Genomic DNA, 25,971 nt, shown 5'->3' on the forward strand with positions numbered 1-25,971 from the left:
CGACTTCGAATATCGAAGTCGAAGGATTTTCATTCCCCAGTCGAATATCGAGGGTTGATTAACCCTCGATATTCGACCCTTGATGCATCGGCCCCTTAATATTTACAGGATTTTCTAGTAGACTTCAGGTATGAAGATCCAAATTACGGAAAGATCCCTGATCCAGAAAACCCCAGGTCCCAAGCATTCTGGGTAACAGGTCCCATACCTGTATTATACTGCAACATATACAGATAAAAAAGCAAACTAAAAGTTTTTAGCAAAAGAAAAAGTCTGTAACCAATCAAAGCCCATTGTTTAATGGGACAGTAGTTTTCAGTGCTGCTGTTCTTGAGGTTAACTAACCTAACATATACAGTATCTTTAATTTATTTCTTTCTCTGGATACACAGCCATTTAGCAGGGTTTTCCGGTACATTCAGCATTCCATTTTCTTTACATATAAAGCATTGTAAAAATAGTAAGGTATGTTTATCAAATTAAAATCATAATCGTATTTATTTCCATTGTTGTAGACCATAGTAGGACTCAAGGGCTAAATCACCTAATGATCTATCATTGTAAAATATGCAAATACATGCATAGGGCTCATTCACTTGTACAGTATGACAGTTCTGTCTGGCCGTTCTTCAGGAAAAGAGGTGCAAGCACAATAGTTCCAATCCACATACACAATCAGTAGCAATATAACAGAAATAGAATAAAATATAATCTGTACACCAAATCCATTAGATCAGCAGTATGAGTAAATGGGCTAATGTATTTCTTGTTCCAATCGGTGCTTGATTGGAGTTGAGATAAAAAATAGGGTTATGAACTCAAAGACACTAAAGTTTTCCCAGGTGCAGTGGGTAGCATTTACTGGTTACCTGTTTAAAAGCAAACATCTTATTGGTTGCCATAGGGTATTGCTCCTGGGCATTCATAGTGCCTTTTATATGGGAACCATATTAGCACACCTAAGGATTCCCATACAATTGCAAGGCCCAACTATATCTACAGAAAAGAGTGTTAAGTCATCTGGTACAAGAGCATACACAACACACTTATACCTATTTGCAGTCATGTCTAATTAGCGCATTGTAGCAATTTTTATGTTTAAACTACTTTGGTGCATCAATCTCATGAGGAAATGTATTCCAAAACTGAGAAGCCTTACACCTCTAAGTACTGGGTTCCCTGTATACTGTATACATATAGATACTCAGGGGGTTACTAAACTGCAACTGCAAAAATCACAAAAAAAACGTGATTTTTTTTTTTATAAAATCTGACTTTTAAAAAAATCATGAATTTTTCGAAATTTATTAAACCCTGAGGATGGAAAAGTCTGAATCTGAAAATTCGGCATCTCAGACATGTTGAGGTTGCATATAAGTCAATGGGAAAAGTCCCAATGATTTTGTGCACTGGGTTTTTGTGCAATACCCCAATGTTTTCAGAGTTTTCAGATGAAAATGCCGAAAAAATTGTGAAATTCGTGAAAACCGGATTAAAAAATCTAAAAAAAAACGTGAAAATCGGATTTTTCCCAAAAAGCTAATTTTAGGGAAAATATAATAATAAATAAGCGTAAAAAACCAGAGCAAATTTGATCAGAGTTTCTAGCAGAAAATATTGAGATAAATTCAGACTTTTATAAATAACCCCCTCAGTGTTGCACCTTGCTCTAGCACTGCTTTAATGTATGCTTCTGGATTCTGTGTATAACGAAGCATAAGGAGCTCAATAGCAAAAGCCATGCTAAAAAAATGATCAAAAAGAAGAATGAAAAGAGTTAAGCAACTTATAAACAAAGCCAACTGATAAGTGGTTGTTGTGGTTCACTGCGCTAGGACAAATATACCTAGTTTTAGTGGCTGACCCCCCCCCAATACAAATTTGATGAATGTATTAGGATTGCTACCTCTATCTACACTATGAATGGTAAATAAGCATAAGCAAACTGCTTGCATAAAACAAAAAGTGCAATGGTAACCCTAGATTGTATTATGCTGAACATTTAAGCTTGTATAACATTCATTTTATTTGCAATGAAGATGGGATCAAATCATACTCTTTCCACACATTCTCTCTAATGCAGAAAAAAAATAGTTTCTGTATTCAATTGAACCCCATTATGCTGTAGTTAGTGTACAAAACTGACTTTTTTGCTTGGAATTTTTATTTTATAGGCCATCCAAAAGACCACTGATAACACTTGTATGAACAAACATTTTAAAGATTTTAACAACAAAATAGAAAAGAAAAATATAAATAATAACAAAACCTGTTTTGTTGGGCAGATTCAGTTTTTATGTGATATGAATCCCCAATAGTAAGGGTTTCAGCAACAATGTCAGCGCGCAATAACATCTTCCAAATGATTTCAAATAAAAGTTTGCTAAAGTGCCAGCATCAGTCACAGTTTCACCGACACAAATGTTAACATCGAATCTGCAGGTAAAAATACTCTGGGAATGAAGAACTTCTGACTTCGATTATCCTTTTCTTTCCCTTCAGGCCTCGTTTTTATTGGCAGCTTAAAAGAAAATTACCTAGCACCTGTCATATATGGATCTTTTCAGGCTAATAAGGTAGTATCAAGTTACTTATTGCAGTTCCTTCCATAAAAAGTGAGGCGACTGCATGCTTTCATGGGAGAATATCTAACTGTTAACTAATTCTCTGACAATTGATAGGCTCACTTTGCTTCCCAGAGGCACATAATAGTGTACCGTAAGAGTCATTATTGTAATTGATCTCCTTTAAAAGAGTTTTGAATTCAAAATGATTGAAGTGTTTTACTGTACATATTTCGTATTTAGAAAAATACTTTTTCTCCTAATGGATATAGATAAAAAAACTACAAAAAGCACCAGTTGCTCTAAATTTTATAGCCCAGTACCTAAAGACTTTTGAATAAGTATGCAGGTAGGATGAGAGGGAAAGCTTGTTGTGCATTTCAGACTGTGATTTGCAAGAAAGCTTTTTGTTGTGGGCCATTTTACCTTTTGAATTCTAGCACAGATGCCAAATGTAGAGACAGACCAGAACATATGGCAGGTGCATCGCCGATCCTTTTGACCTTGTTATATAAAGAAACGATATCTGTTTCTCTGTTTAATCTTCTAGGTACAAATCTGCTTGTTACCTGTTAGAGCAGTACCCTTTTGAGAGCATTTGCAAAGTGACTTGGGCTTGAATGCAAAAGTCGAATATTTATGGACTTTCCATAGTGTCATTGAGCTGTTTATTTGTTTGTTTGTACAAGTTGCAGGTGGAGTACAATGGATAGCAGTAAATAGCCACTAAATTTTAAAGGGATATTAATTTCAGACTCCAGAAGACTTATATGAAAGGCCACGTTATAATGTACATAAATACAGTATAAAGAGTTATTTATATAATACTTATTTCTAACACTAAGGTGCATATTTATTAGCTGTCCAGATCAGTATAATTTATAAACACATGTAGCTTAACTAGCTCACATCTTCTGCAATCAATAGCTGTTTTTAATCTTGTTGGGGGGTTTTGCTGATTTTTAAAAAAATAAACAGTTCACCATATTTAAGATTAATATATATATATATAAATATGCTCCCTTGCATGCCTTTGTAAATGATGCTCAAGCTAATGGGCATGACAGGGGATGCTCCATATATATATATATATATATATATATCTATATATATAGATATATATATATATGTACACATACACAGTATGAGCTACTACTAATACGTTCATATATATTTGTGCTCCGGGTGGGACCTTTCTCTCAACATACATTAAAGTGACATTCAACGTTGATCTTAGTTTATATATTATCACATGTATAGCGTTTCAAACATATTAACCTATGTACAAAAAAATCAAGAAATACAGAAAACATCTAAAATAATAAAAAAAATATAAAAAATAAAACATCCTGAAGCAAGTCCAGATCATCACTCCTAAGAGAGAGATTAAAGAAGAGAAACTCCGTGTTCCATGTTGAATCACTATTAATGTCCGGTGGCATCACAATCAGAATTACTTTTGCACATGAGTCACTCACAAGTCTTTTATTATGTTATCCAGTAGGCTTTATGTGTATGATTTATTACACCTGACAGACAGCAGGACACATCATCGGTCAGGTCCACAGTGGAACTCTCACCGCTACTGTTTGGGAACACCTCAGATACACAAGAGGGGTAACCTCTCTGTCCCACTCGGGCCTCATATATATATATATATATATATATATATATATATATATATATATATATATATATATATATATATATATATATATATATATATATATATATATATATATATATATATATATATATATATATACAAACACAAAGTACTACATTGTGATCAGTCTTTTGAGAGCAAAGGGTTGTGCTTGCAAAGGAGCTGGTAGGAAAATGTTAAGCAAATATCAGTTCCTTTCATTGTGTTTATTTTGATTGTTCTACAAATGTAGTTATCCTGATGAGACATTTTGAATTTTTATATCAACAGGTTTATAATTAGTACAGATTATTTCTTCCTTAGTGGCGGAACCTAAAATGTAACAAATCAATAAATAAATAAAGGTCGGGAGAGGCTTGGGACAATGCAGAGCACAGCCTGTTTACCTTTGGGGCTTTATAACATGTGAACTGTAACAGAGGAATAGTCAATTTGTCTTTGTGTAGACGTAAAAATTGTTCACATTTATCAATAAGCATTTTAGGGGACAGCACTGATAATTAACGATCGTCCATTGAAAGAGTTGTAAAAATATTGACAGCTGACCCCATATAGATAGAATTTAACCCATTCTTGCTTAGTTTAATAAAGTAGAGGTAGAGCTGAAATACAAGTATGGAAGTGAAACTGCAAAATTTGACCAAAAATAAAATGGAGTCAATGGGTGTTTCTTTGCAGCATTTGTCTTGTATCAAATACATGCCAAGTGCATTGATTTCAATGGGAATTTTATCTTGCATTTTTTTCCTCTTGCCAAATGCAGTGTAGTCAATGGGCATCTTTTCTTGAGTCAATGGGTAGTTCTCCCATTTTTCCCCGCACAAAATTTTTTTTTTCCTGTTATATAAATGGCATAATTATATTACTGAGTTGGGAAAATTTCCACCACTCGCTAGAATACAAATTTTGACACAAAAATGTGTTGGGGAAACATTTTGATCTTCTCTGCTGCTTACACCCAGGTTCCTGTTCCTCCAGCTTCTGTTCCTCCACCTTCAAGGAAAATAAATTGTTTAAATGATAAAATAACTGCAAAGAGACTTTATTACCTAGAAATACAGAACTATGTTGGCAGACTTTATACTTATCCTTGTTGACCTCTTTCTCTTCTGAAATCTCTCTTTTGAAATGCATCCCTGTTGTAACACTATAGAAGTGGTTAAGTGGATTTGAAAAATGTATACAGTTAATCATAATTTCTTTTATTGCTAGTTGCTTGCATGCTACCAGCCAAATGGCTTTTCATGCTTGCTCACCTAAATGCTATCTGTCTTCTTTTACTCTTGTGATCTGACCCCCTACTAACAGTGTTTTACATTGTCTGTACACAGTAAAGGAAGCTTAGATAAGGTTAGAAGGGTCTACTGTATAAAATGTGGATTCTGTTTGCAGAACATAGAACAGGGACTTTATAATATTTTTTGAGGACACTGCTCCCTTCCCTGTATTTGGTATTGTTGTCTGATATCTGTCCTCTGGCACTGCCGCTAACCACAAAATCCCCCTTTTTTTAAGAAAAGAAAGACATTTCAATTCAAGAGCATTGTTCATTTTGTCCTGTTAGCACTTAAAGGAGAACTAAAGACTAAAAATGCCATATTTTATATACTGAACTTACAGTATTGCACCAACATAAAGTTTCAGCTTGTCAATAGCAGCAATGATCCAGGACTTCAAACTTGTCACGGGGGGTCACCATCTTGGAAAGTGTCTGTGACACTCACATGCTCACATGCTCAGTTGAGAATCTAAGCTTAGGGGTTGTTGCAAATTATCAAACAGAAAATGAGGTTGGTCTGTAATATAAGCTGATGCTACAGGGTAAAGTCTGATGCTAGTTGCACTGGTTTCTAAGCTTCCATGTAGTAATTATCTGTATTAATTACTAATCAGCCTAATATTGTGACATATTCTATGTATACTGTATTTTTTTTTATTAAGTCGATCCCTCAGTTCAGTAACTGACAGCAGCACAGAGCATGTGCAGTGAATCAGTAAAAAAGAAGATGGGGAGCTACAGGCACATATTTGGAGGCACAGGTCTTCCCTGCGAAAGGGCTGTAGTTACCTTGGGCTGGTACATAAGCCCCAAACATAATGCAAAACATTTCTAGCCTACTTCTTTTGTTAAGCTTTAGTTCTCCTTTAAATATTTCTCAGCACTTAATTTTTTTTGTTCAGCCTATCCATTTAACAAACCATTCTAAAAATTGGTTTAATGCTATTTGTTTTCCAAACATTAAAGCTTTTTATTTTGTTTGGATAACATCGTTTTTGTCTTTAAGCAAATTAAATCTTTCCTTGTTTATTCTTAGTTTGTTCATCATGTCATTTTAGTAAACAGTTTTCCAAATTCTCAAGCTTTTTAGTATTATAAAAATAATGTTCTCAATGTAAAGGCTTGTTAGGACAACAGCCAGGAAAATTTACAGTTGATAAATGCTTTTGGTCAGTGCAAGGGCATTGTTAATGATCTTATCTATGGTATTTGTGCACCAATGGATGTACTTTGGCAGAGTACTGCACTCTGACCTTCTGTCGCTTGCTGTAAGGATCATTTACAAAATGGGGCCAAGGTGCAAAACACATAATCAAAGCACCATTTTTTGGGGCATATTTCAGCTGCTCTCCAAAATTCATATATGGCGCCTATTATTGCAACTTTTTGCACTTGCAGAATAGAGTGCAAAGAGTTCCCCTGTTTATGCATGTAACACTGACAAAAGGTGGGAAGTTTGCATCCTATTGTATGTATTTAACTGGTGCCTAACTCAGTGCAACATTGAGACCTGCAGTCCCCCCCCCCACAATACCAGACACCAGGTTGGATAGAAACCGTTCATTGTTTTATTTACGAGTTTAACATACATATGTTAACATATACAGATAACATCATAAGTTATTAGAATATCATCATTACAACAGTAACCAACTCTAACAACCCTCCAAGAGAACCAACCCTGAGCCCAGGCCTGGAACCTGGGTCCAGCCTACTATCCAATCCTCAAGGCTTCTCACCTTCCCAACTGCCCATTATATATACCCCTGGGGTTCAGAGTTGAGCAACCCCCTGCCATAGACAGGACCTCAATGAACACCTCAAGTGGGGAATGATCAGCCACCAAACAGGAACATTGCCTTCTCTATCGCTTCCCCGAGTGTCAACAGGAAAAAAATCCAAACCAACATCAAATAAGAGAGCACCATCCTGCAAGTAATAACACAGCAACCACTCTGATCTGATCCCTGGCATACTACCAATATTGGACTGGGGGAGATGGGACCCACCAGAAAAACTCAAGGTAAGGGTCAATTGCCCCGGTCCCCCACCTAAGAGTCCTCCGCTCCATACCCCCCAGCTTAGAGCCCACTGTCTCATTCTCCCCAGCTAAGGACTCACCGCCCCCCCAGATAAGGGCCCACCACTCCAGCTCAATAATTTCCTCTTCCACAAGCGTTGCTGATTACCGCTGATGATTACCGCCATATTCTCGTGCTCCATTGCCCTGCTGGTTCTGGATCCATACTGTTCCTTGCGGCTGGATTGCACCGCTAAAGCACTGTACCAATTCCTTCAAGCCTTGGTCGACCACCCCACTGGTGAGGAAATGGTGAGTCTACTTCTTAACCCACCCATACATTTCTGTCTTTGGGAATCCCTTGTCCAATAAACTTCCATATGGGAAGTACGAGCAACTAGCTAGGGGGGATTGCTCTTCTGATACACATGCCTTGCTTTGCTCTTCTTCTCTCTAGATCATTGAACAAACCTGTACTTACTGAGTGCCTAATAGAGGAATATGTCATTCTAAAAACTTTTATTCTATGTTAAAATTGTCAGTGGTTTTAAAGTTATTTGCAAATGATATTGTAATTGAAAGCATAATTTATAAAAAAGACATTTGTTAAGATTGCTACATTTTAAATATCCAGTACATTTTGTGGAAGCAAGTAAGCTATTTAATGCAGAAAAAGCCAATGCAGCATGGTAATGGCAGGGTTAAGATATATTTTCACAATAATAAAAAAAATTAGATCTGATTTCTGAATGTAACCGGAGAGGATTTTATCCAGGCAATTAATTTTGCCCTGGTGGGTGTAACATGCATTATTTTTGTAAAATACTGAGAGCCATTGGTTACAGGAATATCTTTTAAAAAGAAGAACAGCAATATGAATAAAAGAAAGAGAATTTTACTTTACTTATTCCAACTAAAATCCCACATGATATTCCAGCAGTCTATTGAAGAATGATGGGATTTGTAGTTCTTCAGATTGTGGTGGAGCCACATTGTAGAAACTATTGACTGAAAAATATGTTTTTATAGCTCAACAAGCTTTTAAGATGATCTCTTTACCATTTTCCTGACATACAGTGAAGGATATCAGAAAGGTATCACACTTGAAAATAACTCTTTCTTCAGACAATAGAAAATTAGCAATATCTGTCTTTTTAAAGATTGTATTTGCAAAAGGGAAAGATAATGAACTGATATGCTTTAAAATACCTGAAGGAATTACTATTTCCATAAAATGCAAATTATAGATTATAAAATGGATTGTAATTTATGCAGCCACTGTATATTTTGTAGTTAATGGACCTTATTTCAAAGAGATGTGTCTTGCAGACACAAGTGTAATAAATACATTTGGAAAATAAGGTCAAAATGAAATAAGTACAACATCATTGCATTCAATATTTTGTATTGTAACCAAGGGATATGAGTTTTCAAATTCATCAAAACTGTCCAAAAAAACAAACAAAAAACAAACAAAAGATGAATAAAAAAAAAACATAAGAAAATGAGACAGAAAGAGAAAAAGAAAATCAATACAGTTTAAGGAGAAGTGTATGGTGTAAGTTCCATGAACAGGCAAGGGCAGATCAATTTATCTTTGTGCTTCCTAAACACTGTATTTACAGGCCTAGACTCAAAGATGCGAAGAGCAAAATATTAATACTGGGTGTGTGTTTCAACCCAATCAAAAATTATCCAGACTTTTTACAGCTCCCCTCTGGGTTTTTTCTCCCCAAAAATAAAAACAGCTCAGGCACTCACTACAATACATGTTCATACAGATGGAGGTTGTGTTATTACTACATACGTTAAACTCCATTTCATTTCTCTCCAGGGATTGGTAGTTGCCCAGAGAACTATTGTGTGTCTCAAGTGCTTTTTTTTATAGATAACTTAAAAAGTTATATTTCTCTGAAATCTCTGGAGCCCAAAAGACTGTGCTACTGTTTTAGTTTTACCGTAAAGCATTTTGGGAACCAAGCCTGAAATCCCTTCTTAGAGTGAAATCCACAAGTCAGTTGCAGGAATTATGTCAGTATTTTCAAACACCCCAATAGTATTTTTCAGCCAATTAGTATTTTCCAGCCCCCACATCCCAGTCCCCTCTATAGTATTCTAGCATCAGAGTTGAATAACATTCTTGCTATTTTTGAGGGAAGTCCAATACTCTGACAGGATAAAGTAAAATGTAATCAGGACTCTATTCTGTCTGTGTATTCTGATCTCCTTAAATCAAGTTAAACAGTTATGGTCAAACTGACCATTAAATCTTGCCATACACATTGAAAAGCTACTACATGGTTTGACCACTCAAGCGCTAATCCAAATCTAACTTATTTTAACATTCAGCCTTTTAGACATAATAATACAGGAGATCTATAGAACCTATAGTGGTGGACTGCATCCAAAGACATATAGGAAAACCAGATTTTCTTCTAAAATTTTCTTGGAATATCCTATAGACTAAAGCTAATTTCTAAATGCACAGCCAGAGTAGATCAGCAACCACCCTGGTTGTGCTTTCAAACCTAGTTGGTGAGCTTTAGCCTATAGGGTATTACATTGGACATTTTTAGGAGAAACTAGCCCACCATCTCCCTAGGCCTGTTACCTTGAGGTTGTTCTAGATTTTGCACTGTCCTGCATGCCTCATTTCCAGTCACTTATTGAATCTTGTCACTTTAACCTAAGAAATATTTAAAAAATAAAATAATTTATCATGCTGACAAAATTCCAATTCATGCTCTCATCAAATTTACTGCTGCAACTCTCTATTAATTGGCCTCACCCAACACAGAAGTTGCTTCTCCTCTACTATGCTACAAGTTTCTGGTATCATTCAGAATAACATTACAGTCCCACACATTCATAGCAGTCCATAACTCTGCCTCAGTCTACATCTCTGAACTTATCTCCAAACCGCATTTTACATTCAAATGGCCTGCTCCTCCACACCTCAAGACTTTGTAAGGGCTGCACTCCTTCTCTGGAATTCATTTGTTCTGTCCAACTTTCTTCCACTCTTTCTGCCTTCAAAAGATAACTTTAAACATATTTCTTTACATCTCCTATTAGAGTGTATGTTCTTTTTGGCAGGGCCTCTTCACCTCTTCTGTTGATTATTAGTTGCTTTGCATGTAAATCTGTATGTTCAATGTATATACCTATCTATTTTACAGTGCTATGGAATATGTTGGTACTGATACTACTCCTACTACTACTATTTATTTAATAATAATAATCATAATAATAATAATAAAGATCACGCGTATCTAACAAGATTTGGGACAATGTTCCATATGCTTTTGTTTCCACACTGTATTTCACTCATTGATGATTTTTTTATTACTGCCAGAAATAGCTTGTTTACTTGCTTCTTTACCAAGGTTATAATTCATCCATTTATAAAAGAGCTGCTTAACTTACTGATTTTAAACAGGATCAAAATTATGCACATTAAACTCTATTCAACCAAGATAATGAGGATTCACCTCTTTAGTAAATTAGATCTAAACAATGTTGGTGCTCCTCAAGGCTAAATGAGCCACACCACTCACTAATTCTAAAATGTATAATAACAAGGTTGAGGCACTGCTGCTACATTTCTCTCATGGATTTAGTGAAAGGGAAAGCAAATGAATTGGACGTTGCTGGTAATTGTTTAAAGACACGCAAGGCTCAGCATCTAAGTCCTCTGGAATGGTTATACACCATATACATTATTTATATTACTTGTCAAATCTCTCTTTCCAAAATGTTTAAAACTTGGATTAGTTCATGGACCTTCATTGTGATATAAAAAGATAAAGACATATAAGCAATGGCCAAAAATATCTTCGTTTTTTGAATATATTTTTCTTTACATATAAGGGCAGATTTATCAAAGGTCGAATGTTAGAGGTTTTTGTTTTTTATTCGAATGACCTCGAAATTCGAATAGTATCATATTTAAGAAAAGTTTGAAAATCTAAAACTCGAATGAATATTACCAACTGGAATCCAATTCAAATCTTGAATTTAAATTATTTGAGCGAACCTGTCCCATTTCGCTTAGCTGAAAAACTGTGAAAAAAATTTGTGTAACGCATTGGCCATCAATTTTTTTATATGCGTGACAAATTTTTACACGTGCAACACATTTTTTTTCACTCCAAATGCATTAAAGTCAATGGCCATTTTTCTTGTGGCGACTTTTTTTGTCTCAGCAACCTTTTTGTCCAAATGCATTAAAGTCAATGGGGTATATTTATGAAAAAGTGAAGCTAGAGATCGCCACAGTCCTCTAGAGTGAAATTCCGCCACTCTCCATTCATTTCTATGGGATTTTGTAAGGCTTATTCATCAAAGGATGAACTTTCACTTTTACCCATTGATAAATACTCTTTTAAAAATCCCCTAGAAATGAATGGAGAGTGGCGGAATTTCACTCTAGCGGACTTGTTGTGACATTGAACTTCACTTTTTGATAAATATACCCCAATGGGCAATATTATCTTGGGGACTTTTTTGTCGTTGCAAATTTATTTCCACTAACAGGTAGTATACAAAAGGCCAGATTCATCACATGAAAACTTCAGTAAAGTCTATGGGGAAATCTTGAATAGAATTAGGAGATGTTTTTTCTTATTGAACTGAATCTGACCTAATTTCTGAGAGAAAAGAAGGAAGGATATTTTTAAAAGAGCAGGTTTTTTCTTTTGTCCTCGTATGTACATTTATTTATGTGCTTGTGCTTATTCTTGGTGAAATAGCAAAGGGGGAACTTTATGTAGCAATTTTGTTTCTGGAGAAAGTGTCCATATTCTCATTCAGCAAATTAAAAACCATCTAGTGAAAAAAAGGGGAAAAATACAATACAAACCCCCCTGACACTTTGGGGGTTATTTACTAAATGCCAAATTTATCTAATTTTTTTATTCCAAAAAAACACAACCCAACTCTTGACACCCGATTTGACTTTATTTATTAATTAAGAATCATGAATTAATCAGAAAAACCCAGAGAAAATCAAGAGAAAACCCGAATTGTTCCATTTTTATTTGGACTTTCTTCCTGAATTGCTAGATTTTTTCGGGTTTTTGTTCGAAAACCCCTGAACCCAACACAAACCACAATATCTCCAAATTGGGATAGGTGCCTCTACTTATACAGGACCTCAACAGGTCTGAGATGGTTTCAGATTAAGGCTTTTTGCAGCATCGGAGTATAATAAATCTCAAAAAATTTGAGTTCTTGCTCCAAAAAGCCAGACAAGTCGGGATGGGCGAATCTGACCCATTTCATTTTGCCAAAAATTCGCTGCCATCGAAATGTCGCTGACGCCCATTAAAGTCTATGATTGTCAAAAAAATTTTGCGTCTTTTTTTTTTTACTAACGAAGCCATAAAATTCTCTGGGCGTCATTTTCACTGCGAAACAAGGTGAAAAAATTCGTCCATCCCTACCAACCAGATAAATTTGAGATTTAGTAAATAACCCCCTTTGGGTGGGTTGGGATTACATGAATTTTAAGCATTAAATGCCACAATTTCCATTTGAAGGTTGCAAATATAATACTAATAACAATCAAGTATTCAGAGGGCTAGATTTACTAGTAAATATTTGCATGCTTCAATAAATTTAGGGGAAAGAGTTCAAAATGATAATTCATTGTAGAACAATACAATGAAAGTAACAACAAAAGATGATGTCTTGTTTAGTAACCAAGTACACTGATTTCAGATCTTTCTGAGATTATTGCAAGTCGCTTGGAATGTTTTAACATCCTAGAAAGTGTCAGCTGAAAGCTCCAGAAAAGATTGCAAGCAGATCAAAATTGACACATGAGCAAGCAGTTGATATTCCCAAAAAGAAATCACAGTTATTTGTATTAGAAAGACAAACATCTCATCTTCTGGATAATTTAAGACTTTGTGAAAATGAAATATTATGAAACTGAGGACTATTAATATTCATGACAAGTCAAAATAATTCATGACTTTCTGGAGTAATGTCCAATGATGTATGATAGCAAACAGTATCATCTACATGATATCTGAAGAAATATTGACAAAGATAAGTTCCCAAACAATGACTAAACCTTGTATTTAGTGCTATGATTCCATGGTTTTCATCTTCAAGCAGCTTTTCAATTAACTGTGCAGTATACAATGTAATTATTCATTTATTATAGTCACTTTAGATATGCTAAGGATTAAAGAAGTAGAACAAATCAATTTAGTGACATTGGTTATTGATAGATTGCTATTATGGAGATTGTCATTTGTGCAGCAAGATTAATCATGTCCATTTTAAATGTGATTTTTTTTCCTCTTTATTTCCAAGAGATTTTACTGTATACATTACAGCAATTAATATCTGTTCTAAAACCAAAAAAATGTGCTTTTCTCAAGGCACAGATGATAGCACAATGTTAGCTGGATGAATTAATGCATGAGCTAATTTTGTCAAGTTGTGCAAATTTTAGAAGTGGGCAGAAAGGAGCTTCAGCTGAGTGAAGAGTTTGGACTGTTCTTCATTCGTAGAGTCATGCCTCACCTGCAAGGTTGGTGAGTAACCCTTCTTGGATTATTATTATTTTCTTGATTATTATTTAATAATATTATTATTATCTTGATTATTATTTGTAAGCGAAGGCAACATGTACTTAAAGCATTTATATATTAATATAATTCCCTATATTGTTGTTATTCCACTTATGAAAACCTCCAAGAGCTTCTGCATATCCAGAAGTAACTTTCACCCTTTTAATCTGTCATACAATGCATCAGACACTAAGGCCATCACTTTAAGATACAGCGAAAATAGTGAAATAAGCTATATTGTGAATATCTTCCCCTATATACAGACACACACATACATATCTATGGAACAGATTAATTAAAAATCTATAATTTTCCTGACAGTGAGTAAATTGCAACTAATCTGCACATTTATCAAAGCAGAGAGAATTGTGTCAGTTTGTCAATTTGAGCAGTCACCATTCAGTGAGGTTACTAAGCTTTAACACCCCACCAAAATATATTATATAGAAATGGGAATACAAGCCTAAAATCTGAGCTCTAGAAAATTTACATACTTTTTATTCATTCTATGGTATATTTTGAAGCGTATTTATGGGTGAAAGTTAGAGTTTACCATTTGATAAGTACGCTGGGTGAGTTATTTTGTAAATATAATAAATCTCTTTTTGCTTTCTAATCTAGTCAGATTGAAAATTTAGTTGCTAATCCACTGTGTTCTCATTAATATGTTATTAAGCACAGCATGGTGGCCCAGTGGGTAATGCTATTGGCTTGCATCACTGAGTTTGATTCCAGCTAGGAATAATCAGCAAGTGGTTTGCATGTTCTCCCCATATCTGCGTGGCTTTCCTCTGTTTTTCTTCAAACAGCAAGTTTATTGGCTACAGGTAAATTGGCCCTTATGTAATAGGGTCTTTAGATAGTAAGCTCCAATGAAGCAGTATGTGTTAAATAAATAACAGGAAATAAAATAAAAAAATGCAATTAACTATAAAGTTTACATTGGGGGTCATTTATCAACACTGTCAATGATTCAAATGATTCAATGATCAAATTGCTGCATTCATTGCTCTACTTGCAGCTGGCTTCAAAAAGCTTATCACTGATTGATTGCTATAGGTAACTGGCCATGGGCGAATTTGCGCAGTGTTGATAAATGAGCCCCATTGTCTGCACTCTACAAAATTTGGCACCAGGACTTCTGCTAAAATGTTCTTTCACATGTACAAGACTTGAAATAGTATGTCAGATTTAATTCACTATTTTAACTTTAACATAGAAACACCTCTGTGGATCAAGCTGGTAAGTCAGGTAGTTTAATTCCCATTCATACAGTATAAAGGCTAAGAGGCTGATTTTGCAATAGTATTGTGTAAACCAATATTTTTTTCTGATTTACTTTAGGAAAAAAAGTAGTTGTATAACACCCCACCCCTGAACTCTTGAAAATTAATAATTCAGTTCTATGGTGTCTGCAGGTGAGGAGGGTATTTTGACCACTGCAATTACCCCTGATAGCACCTTGTGTGCTCTGTGTATATTCCCCACACTTCTACAACCATCTGCTTATTACAGTATCAACTTTTTAATCAGTCACTTATCGTCTGGATCTGGCTCACTAATCTTTGCATACATTTCACTCTAGGGAGCAATATATCTAAAAGAAAAACAAATATTACCGTTTACCAAATTAAACAAATCTTAACACACAAAGAAAGAAATCTTGAAGATTCATTCCTTCTTCTACTGCTCATTTTGTCCTAATGCTTTAAAATATGCCTCCTCCCTGCCACAAAATATATAAACGGATTGAGTGTAACACATGTACTAATATATCATTGTGCATTCTCTCATCTTAGTAAGTGTAAACCAACTTGTTTGGGATGCTACTTTAATTACATCTACTTGTTATCCTGCTTGTACAGAAATAAGTAATTAGCCATTTAATAACATGATTCATTCGGCTTTCTTACAGCTATATCCAAAATAACATGGAAGGCCTGTTTCATTCCCAGTAATGAAATTGCTTTTTATTTCTTTACGTGGCATAAGTTTGTGTGGATGTGTAGATTCCCCTGGAATAATTGCTAATCTTTCAGAAATTATACTGATATTGGAAATCTACAATTCTAAAACAATTCTGCAAAATGTTATTATTACCGTATATACTCGTGTATAAGCCGACCCGCGTATAAGCCGAGGTACCTAATTTACCTATGAAAACTGGAAAAATTTATTGACTCGTGTATAAGCCTAGGGGTGAGAAATTATTTTAGGACATGGCCAATTTAAAGCAAGCTGAAGCATGCACTGACTCCTCCATGCTGCTGTCAAGGTGAAAAAGGTGGACATGTCATGCAATAAGGCCATTACTGGAACTGTTAACCTTTCAATTATACCTAGTGTTATATATTCACATTATTTTTCTAACACACATGGTCTACTGCACACACAAGTATACATAATTCTGCTCCAGCCCCTCCCCTCTCAGCTCTTGTCAATCAGTCCTCCCTCTCAAATGACAATGGTAGCTCACAAACTTACACGGAGAAGTAAACTGCCGCCTCCTTTCCCCCTATTACGAGGCTACACGTCCCAGGGCACATCACAAAGGGAGAAGACGTGGCATGCCGCCCAGCCACTTCTATAATTCCGGGTTCCTACAGGAAACCTGAAGCGCAGTTTCCTGTATAGTGCCTGATCGGTGAATTTGTGTGAGGAGAGTGAGGAATGCTGGATCTTGTAGTTTTTCTACAGCTTAGAACTTTGACAGGCTCTGGGGTAAGGAAACTTGTGGACTACGATTCCAACAAGACTTTGCCAAGCCCCACCTGTATGTGTGCAGCCATATGATAGGGAGGAATGTGAGAGGAGGAGAATTGGGGAGGAGCCATGGGTTTGAGCTGAGAAAGTTGGAGAGAGGAGAAAGTTGGAAGGAATTAGGTGAGAGGTTAAAAAAAATTTGAGCTGGGGGTAGGGATGTGCATTGGTGGCAGCTTGCATCTGCTTGACAGTAGTGGCGCGCACATGCATGCACAACGGTAACGCACGCGCATGCATCGGTGGCGTGTGCACACAACGGGGTTAGGGGGCGCAGGAGGCACCCGGCCTAGGGGCGCGCTATTTTCAAATCCGGCACTGAGTGAGCGCGCACCTCATCCACGTCCTCTTCTAAACTCTTGTGCGCTCCTACGCTCCTACGCGCAATACGGTAATGCGCACACAGTACTGAGTGACGAGAGCTGAGAGGGGAGGGGCTGAGTGCTAAGGAAGCCACGAGCGGGGAGAAGTATGGGCAGCACGGAGGAGTCACTGCAGACTTCAATCAGTGAGTAAGCAGCAACCTTTTTTAGCTGACCCGCGTATAAGCCAAGGTAGAGTTTTTCAGCACATTTTGGGTGCTGAAAAACTCGGCTTATACGCGGGTACAGATGAAGCCACTTTGATTTGTGAGTTAAATGTGTCATGACTCAGGGGTAATTGAAGAAACTGTGTTATCTAAAGTCATCTTAACTCATTTAATGCATTTAACCTTTTCATTAGCATACCAAAGCTCCATTGTTCACAATGGTGAATGCTTTAATTAGATGGGATGTTGTGACACAGTTTTCTGTGTTAATTGAGATAAATGGGATATCTGTGTTTAGTTATTCTGTGTCAAACAGACAAACTAAAGTGGCTGCATCTGTATATACGGTAAATGTTTTTTCCCCCATAGGGTTTAAGTAATTAATCAAAACTGTTTTATACAACCATGTGCTTTTTGAAAAAAAATATCTAGGTTTTCTGAAGAAAAATGAGAATGAATAGCGGTATAAACAGTTATCTACGATAATGGTATGGTAAAGAAGAGTGCAAATATTTTAATTTTAGATATTAGTGATGAGTGAATCTGTCCCATTTTCTTTCTGAGAAATTTCCAAAACTGCTAAAAAATTTGCAAAATTAGTGAAACCTGTTAAAGTCAATAGTCAACAATTTTTCAAGCTCGACAATTATGTGCACGTGAAGGACTGGGCCTCTGAGGATGCCCCCAGTAGCCCCCATATTCTGTTCTGCTGATTCACTGCACATGCTCTGTGCTGCTGTCAGTCACTGAATATATAGAATATAAAAGTCACAATACAAGTTTGATTAGTAAATAATTCAAATTCTAATCAGTTTGGAAACCAGTGCAATTAGCATCAGCCATATAGAATCAGCTAATATCACAGGCAAATCTTATTTTCTGCTTAATAATTTGTGACAACCCCTGAGTTTATTTAAACTTGAATGGTATGAGAGGTATGGGAACTATTGTCCTGAATTGCTTGGGACCTGGGCTTTCTGGAATTTGGAGCATCAAATAGGATTGTTTAGATACCAACATGGATCAATCCAATCATATATTAGGTTTGGCTAATTATTTGCTTAAAATGAATTCTATAGGCTATGGCCTTCCTATATTTCTGAAATATCTGGATAATAGGTTTTTCAATGAAAGATCCCATACTTTTGGTATAATATAAAATGAGTTATATATATGTGATGACTGGTCTTTAATATAATGAAATGGTCACTTTAACAACCTAAATAAGTCTCCCAGCATTAATCTTCCATAAAGCGTATTATTGACAGATCTGCCACTAAATATTTGATGATATTTATTTATAAAGAAACAAAAAAGGTTAATAACGGCAGTGGTTAGTGCATGTGCAGAAATTGCTGTTAAAACATTTATACATTAAATGTTCCTGCTTGTAATCTATATCTCCTGTTGGGTGAGAGGAGTGAAGCGAAACATGAGATTAATGAAAAAATCAATGAGACTTTCTGCATTTTCACTAAATATAAGTCTATTTGGACGGCTATAGTATATAAAAATAAACATTCTTTTTTTTAAAGCATAGATTCTGATAATTAACAATTTTAACAATAATATTGCATCTTTATACAGTTTGGAATCACAGGAATTTAAAAAAAATTGGAACGGGATGTATACAGTATATATCAGTTGATATCATGTCTGAAATCAGTAAAATAATCAATGTTAGCCCATAGGTGAGATTACTGGATCAGCTTGTAAAATGTTTTGGAGAGATGGTTTCCATATTAACACGGAAAATAAAATTAGGATATTTAGTGGCAAAAATATACATAAAAGCCAAAACTTTATAAAAAAGATTCCATGGATAGAAAAGCCCTCCCTCGCAGCTCACTTTGGACAAAAGCTATATAAAGTAACATACATAAGAGGGTTATAATGGTAAGAAACTCTAACTCTTAGTAACGTTATAGCAGGTGAACATCTTGATCTAGTAACCCCATGAACAGGTAACATTCAGTTGTTTATTTGGACTCACGGCTATAGTATATAAAAATGTATATTCTCTTTTAAAAGTGTAGATTGTAGATACAGTTTGGAGTCAGAATTATTGGTAATATATAAAAGGGGGTTATAATAATGGTATGAGAGTCTAAGTAATGTTATAGCAAGTGGATGTCATGATCTAGCAATCCTATAAACAGGTAACAGTCAGTGAGTACAATAAACCAAATTATCATGAAAAAGCATAAATCTATCGAATCATTGGGATAAGCTTACCACTTTCCAAGTTGGGCCCGGGTGCTCATGCCTCAGACTTTCAGCGTAGGGGAGTAATTCAGGACAAAAACAGCATTAGGCAGGCACCAATCTGAAACGTCCAACAAAAGTAGAATCCAAGAGCCAAAAATTGAATATAAAAATATGATACTTTATTTCACACTACATCTAAAAAAATGATGTCTGACACGTTTCGTGTCACGCAGGGACACTTAGGGGCCCATTTACTTAGCTCGAGTGAAGGAATAGAAGAAAAAAAACGTCAAATTTCGAATGTTTTTTTTGGCTACTTCGACCTTCGACTACGACTTCGAATCGAATGATTATAACTAAAAATCATTCAACTATTCGACCATTCGATAGTCAAAGTACTTTCTCTTTAAAAAAAACTTTGACCCCCTACTTCGCCAGCTAAAACCTTCTTATGGGGAAGGTCCCCATAGGCTTTCTAACAATTTTTAGGTCGAAGAAAAAACGTTCGATCGATGGATTAAAATTTAATTTAATCGTTCGATCAAACTATTTGCGGTAAATCCTTCAACTTCGATATTCAAAGTCGTAGGATTTACATTCAGCAGTCGAATATCGAGGGTTAATTAACCCTCGATATTCAACCCTATGTAAATCTGCCCCTTAATCATAGGCTGTGTAAAATAAAGTATCATATTTTTATATTCAATTTTTGACTCTTGGATTCTACTTTTGTTGGACATTCCGGATTGGTGCCTGCCTAATGCTGTTTTTGTCGTGAGTACTTGCATAACATCTGATTGATTGCTATGGGATACTAGACCTGGAACAAACAACCTTTTATTATATTGCTCCAAAGGACTTGATAACTGCTACAGAAGTTTAATCTATGATTTGGTAGAATGATATAAATGATTATGATGAATGATATGAAAAATTGCATAAGGTTCATGGAAGCATTGAAAATGTATCTTGTACATTAGTCACTTTCTATGGTTTAAAGATCAATTCATAATATACATTCACAGTCATTTACTGTGCCAAGAGTATCACAGAAGTCAGTATGTTTACTTCTTCCCTAAGGAGAATGAAAAAGGTTTACATCATGTTAATGTCAGGAATAGTGATGGGCGAATTTATTCGGCAGGCGCTAAATCGCGGCTAATTTGCGCGATTCGCCGGCATTAAAAACAGCTGCCGGCGTTGAAAAAAAACGGACGGGAAATTTCTCGGGAAATTCGCAAATGTTTCAGTGAAGCGAAACGGCGCAAATTCGCCCATCACTAGTCAGGAATCAGTGTTTGAGACCTCTTGTCCGATTGTCCTGATCACTGCATATTTATACATGTGTGGGGATACTGACCACTACATGTGCAGTGCAAATTTCCCAGCACTTGTTTCTCCCACAAAAACCCAATTCTTTAAAAGAGCCCAGGGTAATCACAGTGGCCTGACCCAGCACACTTGTGTCTAAAGAACTGGGACAGCTGGAGTTTTCAACGCAATTGTGTCAAATTCACCTTAAATTGCAAGCACAACTGCATGACATGTGGGGGGTCTATTTACTAAAACTCAACTTTTTCTCACTATATTAATAAAACAAAATTAGGCCAAACTCCCAAAAACAGAATCCTATTCATTTATTAACAATTATCTCATAAAAAGTTAGAAAAAGTTATAACAAAATAATTCGACAATTAGAATCGTACAACGTTTTCGATTTGACACTCAAATCGTTAGACTTTTTTGAGTTGTCACTGAATAACTTGAATTTAAAGGATTATTAAGCGCAAACAGCACAAAACTATTGAGAATCCTGAAGGTAAAAAATGTGTAGCTGCCATTGACTTCTACATGACAGGTTTTAGCTGTAGTATTTTGGAATTCAAATTTTTAGCAGCTTCAGAGCATAATAAATCTCAAGTTTTTTTCCTCTAAAAAGACGAGTTTATCCCTTTAAAAACTCATCCAGAAAAATTTGAGGTCCCTTAATGTATTGGCCAAAACCGTATTAAATTGTAGGTAAAAAAACTCTACTTTTGGGTAAAAAAATATGGCAATTGTGTCCAATATTGTTCATTGCACACTGCACTTGTGGCTCATAAATGATTGCTAACCATTTGTCTGCCCTATTACCTTAATTTATTATCACCCCCTGCCAAAACTTATTCCTATTTGTTAACGACTGCTTCTGTTCTTGGTGTCTTAAGAGGGCTGAGTATGAATTTGCCAAATTATACCTTGAAGACCACATGATCCAATGTTCCAGGAAGGAGCATGGCAGTTTAAGAACAGTAAAGCAAATAGTCAGCACAACTCCTGGCACATTCTTAAACATGGGGCACATTCTCCAGTGACCACTTCCCAATGGAGCACTTCAGCAAAGGAAAACTGGAGCAGCACCATATTTCTTGCATATTTCTAAATGCATTTATTTCACATTTAGGGAATAGTAGGAATCCAAAACATTTTGAAAAACAAATACTGTAATGCAAAAACTATACTGCTGCATTATTTTACACAATATATTTTGAGATGTGGGCTCTTTTAAGTGTTATGTAGTGATGGGCGAATTTGTCCCATTTCGCTTTTCTCGAAACTGGTGAAAAATTAGCAAACGGCGATTTTGATGCCGGCGACAATTCAAAAGTTGAATTGTCGGAACTGTCGCCAGCGTCAAAAAAACTATACGCAATGGTTGCCGTCGTCAGATTTTTTTCGATGTGGGCGAATTTTTGCCAGCAAATTTTCACTGCAAATTCACCGGAGGCGAAACGGGCAAATTTGCCGTGAATTTGCACCTGCCAAATAAATTCGCCCGTCACAAGTGTTAAGTGTTATGTTAAAAAACATTATATACATTTTAGAGGTACTGTATATACCCCGCTAATTATAGTGTAAATAAATTTAAGCAAAGCTAAAGATTAACATACAATTATGCTATAAATGCTACAAATTATATTTTGGATTTCTGTATCAGCCCAAGGCCACCACAGGCTTGAAGCAGTGGAGATTGGTGCCTCTGAAGATGCATCAACATCAAATCATTCTTCATCTTTATTTTTGCACATGCTCTCAGCTGCTGTTAAATGAGCTTAGGGATAGACTCATACAGTCTATATACAATATCAATTTCCCAAGGCTGATTAGTAATTAGTAATTAATTCAGATTAACAATACATGAGAGTATAGAAATCAGTACATTCTGCATCAAAATGAATTAATAATCAGCCCAGTAGCATCAGCTTCAATGACAGAATTAACACTTCTCAGAGAATGCCATATTCATCATCACATTACCCTTTGTGCTAGCATCTTATATGTGCCTTCACTTGGCTGCAATCCATTTATCCACTACACTAGATATTAACAAGTACATTGATGACATTTAGCAAGATACTGATTTTCATCTTCATTTGACCAGTTCTATTTTTGGGCCTGATTCTATCCCCCATGGTAATGTTTCATATTCCAAGCTTAAAATTTGACTGCTTCTTATTCAGTTTGAGTACTTGCATTTTGGTTGTTAAGAGCATAGTGTTTGCAAGTGTCTGTTCTCTTAATTTAATTTTTTTTTGGAAATTCACAGCCCATAAGAGTCAAGGAACAAAAGATGGACCAAAGGAATCAAATCAATGGGCCCCAAAATAGAATCCCTGGAAACAAAGGCTCTGTGGATTCCCGCATATTCTTTTAACATGACAAACTTTCCAATTATATACTTCTAAAGTGATAAAACATGTTTTATGTGACATTTTCTAATTCTTCCATTAGTTACAAAGGTTGGTTCATGAGATGGACTGTGTCATTATGATCCCTTCTTTAGGTTTTCTATAATTTAACTATGTCTTGTCAAGCAATGGTCTTCTGAAACCTACAGTATATTTTAATACTCATGAAACAAACAGAAATTTTACTTACTTGTTTGCTTTGTCAATGCCTGTTTGCCATTTGCTTTGTAAATGTGTCCCACTCCTATGACAGAGAGTCAAATGTGATGTGGTCACAACAGGCAAAGCGTACCATGGGCATTAAAGATAAGTGCTTCCAAACTGGAGGAGGGAGTTGTGCCATTCAGAGTATTTTTACATTGAGAACAGTATAATGCTTTATGAACTAATTTGAAAAATATATAGGGGCAAATTCACTAAGATGCGAAGTTGCGCCAGGCGCAACTTCGCCGCACTTCGCCGCACTTCGCCAGGCGTAGTTTCGCCAGGGCTCCGCAAATTCACTAAAATCCGAAGTTGCACACAGGGGTAGCGTAAGGTTGCGGAGTTGCGCTAGCGTTGATTCGCTATATAAAGCGAAGTTACGCTAGCGAAGGCTAATTTGCATACGGCGCGAAATTCAAATTTCAATGGAGGAACACGTATCTGCACTACAAATGCCTAGAAAACCTTCAAATCAGCAAATAAAAATTTTATTTTGCCCTACACATGTGCCCACTGTCTAGGTCAGTGATCCCCAACCATTAGTTCGTGAGCAACATGTTGCTCTCCAACCCCTTGGATGTTGCTCCCAGTGGCCTCAAAGCAGGTGATTATTTTTTAATTCCAGGCTTGGAGACAAGTTTTTGTTGTATAAAAACCAGGTGTACTGCCAAACAGAGCCTAAAAGTAGGTTTACAATCCACATAGGTGCTACTAAATGGCCAATCACAGCACTTATTTGGCACCCCAAGAACATTTTTCATGCTTGTGTTGCTCCCCAACTCCTTTTACTTCTGAATGTTGCTCACGGGTTCAAAAGGTTGGGGATCCCTGGTCTAGGTAAGTTGCCATGAGTCAGGAAATGTAGGGGGGAGGAAGGGGAGCCCCAAAAATTTTTCGATCTTTTTCAGCCTATCAGCCAACATGTAGAAAACACGCCAGCGTTTTTTGGGACTTAGAAAAAAAATTGACTTTTTTTTAAACAATCCCTATCTACTCTATTGCGCTTCGCCAGGTCTGAGGTGGCGAAGGAAGTCTAGGGTAAAAGGTAGCGTTCAGTACACTGCGCAAGTTAGTGAATTTGCGTGGTTTCGTCGCTAGCGGAAATTCGCCTGGCGTAAGGTTGCGAAGTAACACTAGCGAAACTACGCCAGCGTTCGTTAGTGAATTTGCGCAGTATCGAAAATGCCAAACGCTAGCGAATTAACGCTAGTGTTCGGCGCTTCGCGGCTTAGTGAATTTGCCCCATAGTCAATTTATAAGATGCAATTATGCACAATCAGTCCATTCTATGGAAAAAGGCAAGCCACATTTTCTAGATGAAAGACACCCAAGAAGGGAAACTGCTAAATAGCATTCAATAGCTGCATTTTTTAAATTAACCTATATATACATGTTTAATTGCTGCCTGGCTTGCAAGTTTAGTGTAAGAGAGCTTCACAATGAATCTATTTCCTATCCCATAATATCCACAATGCGTACAAATTTGTATTTATTCCTAGCTTCTATTAAACATATGGCAGAAATATATCTCCTATTAAGTTTCTAGTATTCCAAGGCTGGCTTGCTGAATGCATCTGGCTGTTCGGCTAATGACCCATGGAAATAAGCAACTGCTTAAGTAAAATGTACTATGAAAAAGCTTTTACCAAACACCATTTTAATATTTTAAATAGATTTTCCATTGCAGCCTCTTTCTAACTGGATTAGGTCTTTGATGTGTTCTGACAGTGCTGTTGTTAGAACTACTCCATTAACTTTTGTCTGTCTTCTTGTTTTGCCGGGGATTCAGCATAACACCCTTATATTTCATAATTTGTATTGCTATCAGTGCTGATTTGTAAATGTGCAAATTATAATTAACAACGGCCACAAGTTCTATTAAATATTAAATCATTCTTGCAGCTAATATTTTCCACAGCAGATGGAGCCCTGTAGTATGCAAATTGAGAATTTCTGAATTGCCTGATGTCTTTTAGCCTGTAAAATTCTCTTATGCTATTTCCTCTCAGTTTCCTCTAACATATAGATTGTTATTTATTCACTGCAGAGCCTTATTTCCTCAATAAGAATTTCACGGACTGTTGCATTTTAACATTGTGGTTTTGTTTCACCTCATTATAGTGCCTTAATCACATAGTGCGATACCATGTATAAATGGCCATTATTTATATTGCTGCAGTAGTCTGGTGATATGGAGCATTTTGTCATCTTTCCATAGGTTTAGAGTAAATCGCTAGCTTTTAACAGCTCAGAGAATTGCCTAATTTGAAATACACTATATATTTTATGATTGTAGAAGCAGAAGGAAAAAGAAAGTGTATGTTTTTTTTCAAGTTAGGTGATGAATATTCCAATAAATGTTATCAAGTAGTGCAGGAAAAAAATAAATGGCGAATATATGAGAAAAGTAAAAATATAAATGCGTGGAG

Source organism: Xenopus laevis, chromosome 4S (genome assembly GCF_017654675.1).
Source record: "Xenopus laevis strain J_2021 chromosome 4S, Xenopus_laevis_v10.1, whole genome shotgun sequence".
NCBI lineage: Eukaryota > Metazoa > Chordata > Amphibia > Anura > Pipidae > Xenopus > Xenopus laevis.